This window comes from Neovison vison, chromosome 1 (genome assembly GCF_020171115.1).
Source record: "Neovison vison isolate M4711 chromosome 1, ASM_NN_V1, whole genome shotgun sequence".
Classification (NCBI taxonomy): domain Eukaryota; kingdom Metazoa; phylum Chordata; class Mammalia; order Carnivora; family Mustelidae; genus Neogale; species Neogale vison.
The window spans coordinates 51497475-51510117 of record NC_058091.1 but is presented as its reverse complement, the minus strand read 5'-3'; the positions used below and the strand labels follow the sequence as shown (position 1 = coordinate 51510117).

The window sequence follows — 12643 nt, the reverse complement described above, 5'->3', positions numbered from 1 at the left end:
TTCCAATCAAAAGACATAGAGTATCAGAATGGATTAAAAATAAGACCCATCGATGTACTGCCTACAAGAGAATTATTTTAGACCTAAAGACATCTCCAGATTGAAAGTGAGGGATATAGATTTATCCTTGGACACCATAGGTGACACAGGCACCAAGATGTCCAACTAAGTGGTCTGCTGGGAAGCTAGGAGCTTCCTAGGAGCTCACATGCTAGGAGCTTCACAACTTTGGGATCGCAGCTGGAAGGTTGGCTCTCACAAGTATAGACTAAAAAGACCTGCTAAAGCCATTATTAACACCCCACTCAGGATATCCATACTGTGGGTCTTGTGCTGCTCATGCTTACAAACAAGTGGTTCCATCTGTTACCCAGAGAATTTTCATCCTTGGGCCTTCAGACACCTCTGTATGTCCTTTGTATTGACCAAAAAATTTATGAAGAATTATGGAAGACAGGAGTGTTTGAACACGTGTCTCTGCAGAGAAATGAAGATGAGCACAGTATTGAAATGCTTTTGCTTTATACAGCTAAAGCCATGGAAAGCCATAAGGATGAGTTTACATTATTCTTGTACTGGATGGAGCTCTGACTGAGTCAAAAGAATAGGAATTCAAAAAAACTCTTCAGTAAATATCTAGGGGATCCTAGTAATCTCTTTGTGGTTTCTTCTGATTTTGGCCATTGGGGTCTAAGTATCTATTACAGTTACTATGATGAACCCAGGGGAGATTTATAGATCCATTGAAAATCTAGAGAAAATGGATGTGAGTATGACAGAACAACCAGATCCTGTATCTTTTAGCAATTACTTGAAGAAATACCATAATCCTGTATGTGGAAGATGTCTTATTGTGGTGTTATTAAATGCTATCACAGAGCTCCAGAAGAACAGAATCAATATGAGCCTTTCTTTTTTGAATTATGGCCAGTTAGGCCAGTGTAGGAACTGGCAAGACAGTACAGTGAATTATTCAGGGGGAGCACTCATGGTCCAGTGAAGCTCTGAATCCTCATGGATGGAAAAAGGACAGTCTCTTCAACAAATGATGTTGGGAAAACTCAGGGTGCCTGGGTGGCTCACTTGGTTAAGCGACTGCCTTCAGCTCAGGTCATGATCCCAGGGTCCTGGGATAGAGCCCTGCATCAGGCTCGCTGCTCAGTGGAAAGCCTGATTCTCCCTCTTCTTCTGCCTGCCACTCTGCCGACTTGTGCTCTCTCTCTCTCTGTCAAATAAATAACTAAAATCTTAAAAAGACAAAAAAAAATGATGTTGGGAAAACAAGACAGCAACATGCAGAAAAATGAAACTGGACCACTTTCTTACACCATACACAAAAATAATTCAAAATTGATGAAAGACCTAAATACAACATAGGAAGCCATCAAAATCCTAGAGGAGAACACAGGTGGCAACCACTTTGACATCAGCTATAGCAATATTTGTTTTGTATTTTATATATATTTTAGATATGTTTCCTGAGGTAGGGGAAACAAAATAAAAAATGAACTATTAGGACTTGAACAAGATAGAAAGCTTCTGCACAGCAAAGCAAACAGTTGACAAAACCAAAAGTCAACTAGCAGAATGGGAGAAGGTATTTGCAAATGACATATCTGATAAAGGGGTAGTATCCAAAATCTATAAAAAGCTTATCAAACACAATACCCAAAAAACAAATAATCCAGATAAGAAATAGGCAGAGACATGAATAAACATTTTTCCAAAAACATCCAGATGACTAACAGACACATGAAAAGTTGCTCAACATTAATCATTATCAGGAAATACAAATGAAAATCACAATGAGATACCACCTCACACCTGTAAAAATGGCTAAAATTAACAACTCAGGAAATGACAGATGGTGGCGAGAATGCAGAGAAAGGGGGACCCTTTTGCCTTATTGGTGTGAATGCAAACTGGTGCAGTCACTTTGGAAAACAGTAGGAGTCTCCCAAAAAGTTAAAATAGAATAGTCTCCCAAAAGTTAAAAAATAGAACTACTCTCTAATCCAGCAATTGCACTACTAGGTAACAAAGGATACAAAAATATAGACTTGAAAGGGTTTGTGCACCCCAGTGTAAGTCATTTCACTCCCATTAACTGTTTTGGTTTTAAAAATAGACTGGTTAGTTTCTCACTTCCTGGACTGATACATTATATACCTGAAAGATTCTAGTTCCTTTCTGTGGCTATTATTATTATTATTATTATTATTATTACATGTTCATTTAAATTATAAAACATTTCAAACTCACCTGAAGTTTTGATATCCTTTTGGTCTGTTGGAAAGGCTACCTTTAGAAACCTTCATCATGAATCCTACCAAACTCTGGTCTCAAATCCATCTACTCAAACCTTACATTCTAGGTTCACTAGGCATTAAGCAGTATTATTTCTATATCACTTTATCACTGATTTTTATCATTCCATGCGAGTTTCTTCAGATTTCTCTTTTGATTCCCTGATTCCTTTGCACATGACTTCTTTGAATGCAATGTCCTTCTAACCACTGTATACCCAGAAAATCAGTCAGTCCTTAAATTTCAACAAAGAAGGTGCTTCCTCTGTAGATACATTCCTGAACTTCCAGCCTATGTGCACCACTGGATTTGCCCTGCAATTTTCACATCATTTATCTACCTGTATCTCCCAAACCAGACAAGAATTCGTCTGAGGGAAAGGACTGAGATCCACTCAGCATATATTCAACAGGATCTGATGAATACAAAGAGTCCAATATATGTTTTAGAATTAGTAAATGAAAAAGATCAATTTAAAAACTTGTTAATTCAGAATCATGGAATTTTTGCCAAGTCTGATTTTTTTAAAAGTCTGAATTCTAGGATACTTTATAAAACACTCACTATATTAAGTAAACAGTTCTATTAGCTTCAAATATAGTAAATATTTTAAGATAAAACTAAAGGCTAGTTAACTAGCAATATGTGTGCAACTTAATTTCTAACAAGTCACAATTCATATACATTACAATACCAGGTTATTAATGCAACAGTTTTTTTCTATGAAAAAAAAAAAAAAAGGTTGCTGATGTGTAGTTCCCTAATGGGAGATACACAGATATAGAATTCTTGATTACCTGAGACTAGGGCTTTAAAAGCTATTCATGTTACTTGAATTCCACATCCTTAATGGTTGATAAACAAGCAACTATTTAAACTTTTTTTCAAGAGGTATTACAGATTTTTCAAAAAAGAACTATTATCCACAAAAGAAAATGTCCATGTAAAAGGAATTTTATTACATTCATCTTCCATGATTCCATATGGTCTAGTTCTGTGTTCTCTATGTTCTGTATGATGAAGGCATTTATAAATTGAGGGAAAAGCAAAAAGTTAGATGTAAGCACATTTGACCCCATAAAGGATTTAAATTTTTTCAGTGTCAGCTGTAAATCTGTTTGAGGTGCCCAACTCTTTAGCAAATCTGTTTTAGTAAGGGGTTAGAGAAAAAGAAAGAAGATGAAGGCAAAACACGAAATAATCTATTGTCATCATTAATTTAAGGTTGGCCAAGTCACTGACAAAGTTGCCTAAGTATTTGGGGAGTCTTAATGTGACAAATAAAATGATGAAGCTCTGAAAGATAGTGTCATCCCCTATGAATTTAATTTGTTTTTGTGCGGGACACCTGCATATTGCTCTTCAGGGTACTGGAAAAGAATAAACATACTTAAAGCTGCATGGAAGGAATCATTCACTCAACCTAGGTAAATAGTTGACCTCACAGAATAGGTTTTTCATCTTTTCACTAACCAATTTATTACTAGGTCTTCTGTTTTGCATGGTGTTTAGTAATTGGTTACCAGCACATGAAAAAAAGTGGGTTAAAGCAGAGGCTTTAACCCACTGACCCACCCAGGCACCCCAAATGGCACTTTTCTTGATGAAACAGAAGTGAGGCTGCTGCTAAGGCTGCTCTGTTTATGGATGGTCTCTCATTGAGTCACATAAAAATCTCCACATACACAGCTGATTAATCAGCCTCCAGGTAAGGATTTGCTTAACTGTTAAGGAAATGTTAGCTACTGTCTTTGCCTTCTAGTTGAGGTAGAGGAAGAATAAAAAAAAAATAAAGTCATAAAAGTGCTCTAATAACTTAGAAAAAATCTATGGCTTTACATGAAGAAATCATAAAATATATTCATAGGAACTGTTAAGGAAGATGTAAATATCAGAGGTATGAAAAACTCTTCGTGCCCCAGCCCCAAGTCCTAATGAAATCTACAGGGATGCAGGCATATGTATATAAGCATTTAGAGATTAAGCTATTACTATAGTCATATAAGTGAATTGATAGATTTGTATAAATGAATAATGAGATTTTTAAAGTGGAAAGATTACATGAAAAAGGGTGAGATTTGAGCAGAGATTAATAATGTGCAATGAGTTACAAATATAGTGTGTATTATTGTCATATTCCTTGTGTGTGAAGATAAGATCTATATCTTCATAACAGCAAACAAAGAGGATTTGGGTTTATATTCAGGAATTCTATAAGATAAAGAAAAACTGACAATAATTGTTTCTAAATTAACATGTAACTCAGTCTTATTTCCAAAGAGCTTTTAGAGCTTGAGGAACTATTGATCTAGAATACATTTGAATTGCTCACTTATTTCAACTATGTTTCTGGATTTTTGAAAATATGATATAACGTTCACATTATTATTGTTTTTTTTGGAGTGAGGGAGAAAGTAGTTATTATTATTAATATTAGTAATAACAAAAGTTGTGATTGCAGAAGACAAGATCAGAAAGGTTAGCAAAAGTAAGAATCACAAAAGGGTAAGAATCACATTTTATTTATTCATTTGGCTTATTAAAAAATACCTATTGTAATAGCTTATAGGCAGATATATAATATAAACCTGTAATTACAGGTTAAAATATACATGTAATAAGGACCCAGTAAATATGAAAAAAAGAAAAAAATACAAAAATATACTAAATGTCCAAACCAGACTAAGTACTAGAAAAAACAGATTAGGTGGTAACTGATGTATAAATTCTATAACATATTACTTAAGTGTCCACCTTTCCTCAGGAAGAGAATTCTAAGCTTTTTATCCTGCTTATAGGTGATTTTGTATTTTTCTCTTTGAAATTTGCTCAGGGATATTTTGTTGGGTTATTTTGAGCATATATTATAAATAACTGGATAGAATCTCAAGGGCCTGGGATTGAGCCTGCATCAGGCTCTCTGCTCAGCGAGGAGCCAGCTTCCTCCTCTCTCTCTGCCTGCCCCTCTGCCTTCTTGTGATCTCTGTCTGTCAAATAAATAAATAAAACCTTAAAAAGAGAGAGAGAGAAAAGAAAACTGCCATTTGAGCAGAAGGGAGTGGTAAACAATGGAAGGACTGAAATAGTTGGCAACAAACTTTGGTCACCCTTGGTGAAGGGGCCCTCAGTTAAATACTCAGCTGCCTTTAGCCAGACAACAGCTGAAGGGGAGAGGAGTTGTGACAACTGAACCCTCAGATATCAGTCATTTTTTTTTTAAGATTTTATTTATTTATTTGACAGAGAGATATCACAAGTAGGCAGAGAGGCAGGCAGAGAGAAAGGGGGAAGCAGGCTCCCCGGCGAGTAGAGAGCCGGATGTGGGGCTCGATCCCAGGACCCTGAAACCGTGACCCGAGCCAAAGGTAGAGGCTTAACCCACTGAGCCATCCAGGTGCCCCAGGCATTATTATTTTTGCAGCTACCCTCAAAACCACAAATGTATAGAATAATTCATATTTATCAAATACATATTCCAAACCATATTTAAAAAATCAGGGTGTGCTTGGGTGTCTCAGTCAGTTAAGTGCCTTCCTTGGGCTCAGGTCCTGATTCCAGGATGCGGGGATCAAGCCACATTAGGCTCCCTGCTCAGTGGAGAGGCTGCTTCTCACTCTTCCCTACTGCTCTCTCTCTCTCAAATAGATGGATAAAATCTTAAAGAAAAGAAATAAAATAAAATAAAACAAAAAATCAGTTTTTATCTCCTCCCTCAATTCAAATGCTTTCGCAATGTAAACCTCTACGTGCATAAAAATAATCTTAGTAAAGTTCCACAGCACAGTAAACTGCATTTAGTAGTACGTTTTCTGTTAATTTCCATTTTAAAAAATGGATCATTTTTATCAACCCTATTATCGACAGTGTGTGTATAAGGGAATACAAAGTTGAATAGAACTGATTTATGGCTCAGACGTGAGGAGGTCTCGGCGGTCAGCCAAATGCACAACGGATGGCAGCTTTGAGGCCTCACATGGCAAAGGAGATTTGTTTCAGGTCAGTACTTAAAGTGGCCACACACAGATACACACTGGCAACCAAACACTTACCCTCTAGGCAAAATGAATCTGAGGCATTTCCTCAAATATGTAAAGTGCTTATGGTCATAATAGAAATTGGCTCAGGACTGAAAATAGAACTTAACTGATAGCTTCTAAGTTTGTCAACATTCAGACTTACTTGCCCGTCTCACAGGGGGAATTCTGATAGCCAGGCAGACCCTACGCACTTAGCCAGAGTTTCATACATTTCTCTGCAGAGAAATTCTATAGGAATAGAGAAAACATCTCCACATCTCTGGTTGTATCTACCTAAATGGAAATCTTGTTTGTCACAAGGCTTCACTCAGGTGCCTGATTCCCTTCCTAATGTCTCACATTTAAACATAAGGAAGACTAAAAATAACCACTCTTTGACGAGAGCTTTTAACTCAAAAAGAGCCTAAAATAATAAAAGAACAAATGAACTAATGGAGGGAAGGTGGGTGAGAAAGAAAATCCATCCACAAAACAAGAACAAGTTGCTGTGTGTATTAGTTTTCTGTTGCTGTGGGGTAAATTACCACGAACCTGTGGCTTAAAACAACACAAATTTATTACCTTACAGTAGCTCTGCTCAAGGTCTTGCAAGGCTGTGGTCAGGAGTTGGACAGGTCTGGGGTCTTATTTGAAGTTCAGACTCCTCTTCCAAGCCAACTGGCTGGTGAAAGAATTCACTTCCTTGTGATTATAGGACTGAGTGAGATCCCTTATTTTTTTGCTAGCCATAGATCAGCAAAAGAGAGAAGCTAGCTCTTTCTCATTTCCTAAAGAGCACCTAACAGTTCCTTTTCAGATGGTCCCCCTAACCCTTTTATTTTTTAAGATTTTGTTTATTTATTTGACAGAGAGAGATCACAAGTAGGCAGAGCAGCTGGTGGGGGTGGGGCGGTTGCGGGCGGGGGGGGGGGGGGGGGGGGAGGGGGGTGTGCAGGCTCCCTGCTGAGCAGAGAGCCCTACTCAGGACACTATCCCAGAACCTGGAGATCTTGACCTGAGCCGAAGGCAGAGGCTTAACCCACTGAGCCACCCAGGCACCCCTCCATAACCCATTTTTAACCTGAATGCTACTAAACCAGCAGGAATACAGATCTCTGACTTCTATCACTGACCAATGGGCTCCCTTTTACGGACTCAAACTGATTACCTCAAGCCTACCTACTACAATCTTCCTTTTAATTATGTCAAAGTGTACTGATCAATAACTTAATTACTTGTGCAAAATGCTTTCTTTCATGTAAAGTAATATGGTCAAGAAAACAATATACCATCATACTCTTAGTTTCCTCTGAAATGCCCAAATTCCCACACCCAAGAGGAGTTAATCATTTAAGGTGTGTACATGAGAAGCCCAGAATTTTGGAGACCATCTTAGAAATCTGCCCACCACACTTTGGAAATGAAAAATATCAGAAAACAAGAAATAGCTCTTTATTTCATAAAATATAATTGCTGAAAAAATTAAAGTAGAAAATTTGAAAGACAATATCAAGGAAATAGAATGTGCAGAGAGAGAAGAGGAGAGAGAGAGAGAAAGAGAAAGAACAAAGAAAACTATGGGCAAAAATTAAGAAATTTAAAGATACTATATAGAAAATTTAATATTCAACCAATTATTGTTTTATAAAGAATAAAGAAAATTCCAAAGAAAAAAGTATTAAAGAAAAAATCAAGATAATTTCCCTGAAATAAAGAACATACATTTATAATTGAAAAAAATCTTCCCCTAACCAGCAAAAAAGAATAAAAACAGATCCAACACCAGAGTATACATTATAAAATTTTAGTATAAGAAATAGAAAATCTAAAGTCTCCAGCAATTTAAAGGAAATAAGTCATAAACAAAGGAGCAAAACTGATATTTCTCACAAGCAGTACTAAATATTAAATGACAGTGGAACAAGTACTCTAAAACCCTGAGGAAAAAATGCTTTCAAACTAAAACTCCACCAAGCCAAACCCTCATCACATGGGAGGATACAAGAACATCAGGCATTTTTGTATGTGCCAAATTTCCACACATTTACTTCCCATGAAACTTTCTTGAGAAGTCCTGAAAAACATTTTTCAGCAAATTCATGAGTAAATCAATAAAGAGAAAGATAGGATTCAGAAAATATAGGATGAAATCAGGAAGACAATGAGGAGAGACCTCAATGTGAGGTAACTGCTGGAACTCCTGGAAACAACCTAGATTATGGGGAATGAGTGGAGAGCTACAAAGGGAAAGGTATAAATTAAAAATATTGAGACAGCAAACTGGGCATGTGAGAAGTAGGACAATTATTGTACAATACAAAAACCTCATAAGTGAGGGTTTGCCACATTGTGCATTATTTTGACTCTATTGGAACTGTATTTGCATAAACATGGATGAGCAATGATCCTTGATTTAATTTCAGTTTGATAGGATAAAGTTGAGAGAAATGGAGGAGTGTTGGGAGCTTTAAAAAGCTAAATCTTCATTTTTATTATAGAAAGTCAAATGGTAGAATTTAAAAGTCATCAACCCAAAAATATTCTTAGAAACATATAATTCTTAGAAACTCCCTTAGGGTGCCTGGGTGGCTGAGTTGGTTAAGCATCTGCCTTAGGCTCAGGCTCAGGTCTTGATCCCAGGACAGCCACTGGTCTCCCTGCTCAACAGGGAGTCTGTTTTTCCCTCTGCCCCTCCCCCTTGCTCATGCTCTCAAGCACCCTGTCTCTCAAATAAGTAAATAAAATCTTAAAAAAAAAAAAAAAAGAAACATATATTTGGAAATCAAAAGAAACAGCTGAATTAGAACTTTGCTTCTAGGAAAGGGAGTAGGATGGGAACTGCTCATTATTAGCTTTCTGTTGCCATTTGATTTTTTTTCTAATAATGTTCTGTTGTACTTTTAACTTTTTAACCATATAAAAGCATCTTCTGCAGCTGTTCGTTGGGTCATAATTGAATTTCAGATATTCTTCTAGAAAAAAACACTATTGCAATATTTTGTTAAATAAACACAAAAAGCTAAGCTTTTATTTTTATTTTTTTTATTTTTTTTTAAAGATTTTATTTATTTATTTGAGAGAGAGACAGTGAGAGAGAACATGAGCGAGGAGAAGGTCAGAGAGAGAAGCAGACTCCCCGTGGAGCTGGGAGTCCGATGTGGGACTCGATCCCAGGACTCCGGGATCATGACCCGAGCCGAAGGCAGTCGTCCAACCAACTGAGCCACCCAGGTTTTAACATTTTATTTATTTGTCAGAGAGAGAGGAAGAGAGAACAAGCACAGGCAGACAGAATGGCAGGCAGAGGCAGAGAGAGAAGCAGGCTCCCTGCCGAGCAAGGAGCCCAATGTGGGACTCAATCCCAGGACGCTGGGACCATGACCTGAGCTGAAGGCAGCTGCTTAACCAACTGAGCCACCCAGGCGTCCCAAAGCTAAGCTTTTAAAATGTAGAATTTTACCCTCATATAGCATATACTTTCCCCCACAACTAACAAATTGAAACATCTTGATTTCTGGCTTTTTCCAATGATAATATTGTCTGCATGTGTTTTTATTAACTATATTAAATAAAGCCTACTTCTGTAGTACTTTGGTGGGATTAAAGCATTTTCACTTTTATTATGTTAATTATCCTTCCAATTACTCTGTGATAAAGGCAGAGTAAATACTCATTAAATATTAATAATTATTAACATTAAATATTCATTCTATTTTTTAGATTACAAACCTACATTTCATAGAGTTAAATATATACTCAGAATCTTGGTTTTTTTTTCTTAGAAACAATATTTTAACATTAGTATAGTATATTGCTCATCACACCACAGCTTTTTCTTGTTAGACTATAATACTTTTTTTTTTTTACTTTTTAATTTCCAGACCTGATGTCATTTTGATAATTATGCCATTTTGTTTATCTAACTGACATTTTTTATTTTAAATATACCACTATGTACATCCACCCAGTGTCATTGTGAAAGGCAATTGCCTTGATTTTTATATAATTGTAGGTAGGAAATATTAAAAAATATATATATATTTATATACTTATTGTACATTTACAATTTTGTTTCTACTTTGTCCAAAAAAAGTGCATGAGTCTATATTTGCTCTACAAAGTTCCTCAGTATATTAGAATATATACCATGCCTCTTAAAAGAAATGCATACACCAAAAGATCCACACTTGAAAAATCAAGAAAATAGGAGGCAAGCATTAGCTGATTGGAGATTCCTTCAGTCCTCCATGCTCCATTTCAGAAAACTCCCACACTTCTCATTCTGTTCTTAGGCTATTATAAGAGACTGGTACTGAGAACTATTGGTTCTGTCCTTGGAGAGCTATTAAATATGAGATTTCCCTTGGAGTCATTTGAAAAATGAACTCAGACAGGAGTTAAGAAAGGGGAGAGATGAAAGTAGACTCCAGCAGTGGAGAGAAACGGTGATGACTCCAGCAGAAAGGAAAAGTAGTTCACTTCTTCTCAAGCAAAATCAGTGAGGGTTTGTGATGGTCATAAACGCATCCTAGCATCACACAGGCAGCCGAACAGCAAGTATATAGTGGTTACAAGATGGATCCCAGAAGAACAATTCCATTTATCGCATGAGAACTTTAGGGAGCCAAAACATCACAAAAATCTGAACAGGAAGATCCCCCACATCTTTAGGCGTGTAACTACTTTTCAGATACAAAATACATATATATCCAAAATTTGGCACCACAGAGAAAGTGGGCTTGCCAATTTCATAAAGAACAGATGAATTGATGTTGTTTTACTTTACTTAAATGTATTTAATTTAACTCTGGCAATAGTTCCTGTCCAACGTCTCAGCTACTTCCAGTAGTGCTAAGAATAATGAACTATGCCAATACAGCCATATTCTATAAAGCTAGTTACTTAGAAAATTGTTGCAAACAACAATAACAAACTGCAATGCTACAAATGCTATTTAGAAAGTTTTGTTCATCTGCCTGTATAACAAACACTTATTGAGTCTTGCCAAATTGCCATCAGAAGTGCCAAATAAGGACTGGGTCTTGGTGTTTCACACAGTGCTGTGGCCAGGAGACCAAGAGCTGACACAGAGACACTTGAAATACCCTTAACAGAAGAGAAATGGAGGAGCCATAGAACATTAAGGATTAATTCAGGAATACCCAAGACCATGAAGGACTTGCCTGCTGTCTACACTGTTTTCCAGTCAGAGGTTGTTATTATGACAGACTATGAAACTTTTATCAAAATCCCAGGCTATTGGAAGCAAGGTCTGGTCCTTCGAACTCACATGTCATCCTGTTGCATGAGTGAGCCCTCTAAGATAGCAGAAGTCAGAGAAAAAATGTCAGGGGGAAGCTTATTGGCTGACAGATGAAAAATGATATGATAAATGTATACTGCTCCATGAAAGTTGTCAACCAAAGCACTGAGAAAGGCCTTGACACCAACAACGTTATCACTGAGTAAGAAGAGAGGCAGAGGCAGTCCTTCCATGATTACACTGGGCAGATCACCCTCAAGGCTGTCCTGCACACCACCTGCAAGCAATGTGGCTATAAAAACTACTTTGCAAAGGATCGTTTTATGCAACCATGAGGAACTAAATATTCTCTGATGCCTGATGAGGAAGGGGAGAAGGAAGAGGAAAAATCAGCAGAATCTGAGAAGCCTGACCCGATGAGGGGATTCTTCTAGAAAAAGAAAGAAGCTCCTCAGCTTCCTTCACACAGTAAGACCTGCCCTCAGTTTAGAAAGTAATGGAGACTGGCTGCTGCTGCTGCTAGAAAAGAAGAAGAAGTAAAGAAAAAAGAAGAGGAAGGAAAAGCAGCAGCAGAAACAATGACAGCACAAGGAGTGAGAGTGAAAGTGAATAGGGGTGGTTGAGAGAAGAAGGAACCAGGAGCCTTGTGCCTTGAAGCCCTAGCTCCTGGAAAGACTCAATGGTGAAAATATGGTCTCCCACCCCATTGACTTCTCTCCCATGGGAGATGGCTTCCCCCCCCCCACCCCGGGGGCCACAGGTTTGGCCAGAGGTAGGTTTGGGAGTTAGATGACAAAAGCATCTGTCTGAATGAGTTGTCATTAACTTATCACTCTTTGCAACTGACCCTTGCAGCTCATCCATTCATTGACTCAACTTCATTTAGCAGAAGATCCTATTACCCTCTCCAGTTGCCACTGACAGAGCCAGATTCCTGTACAGGAATCCAGGCTAGAGCCACAGGGACTGCTGTGCAGGCAAGCCTGGCTGTAGTTGGAGAACAGTGATGGGTCCCTCCCTATTGGTGAGTGATCTCTACAGTATCCAACACTGGGGC

General features: G+C 37.5%; 2 pseudogenes; both read left to right on the top strand.

Annotated features, from left to right (window-relative positions):
- The first annotated feature begins 312 nt into the window (after positions 1 to 312).
- On the top strand, positions 313 to 1000 carry LOC122898257 (annotated as a pseudogene).
- A 5259-nt stretch (positions 1001 to 6259) lies between these two features.
- Positions 6260 to 12199, top strand: LOC122897410 (annotated as a pseudogene).
- Positions 12200 to 12643: the final 444 nt, after the last annotated feature.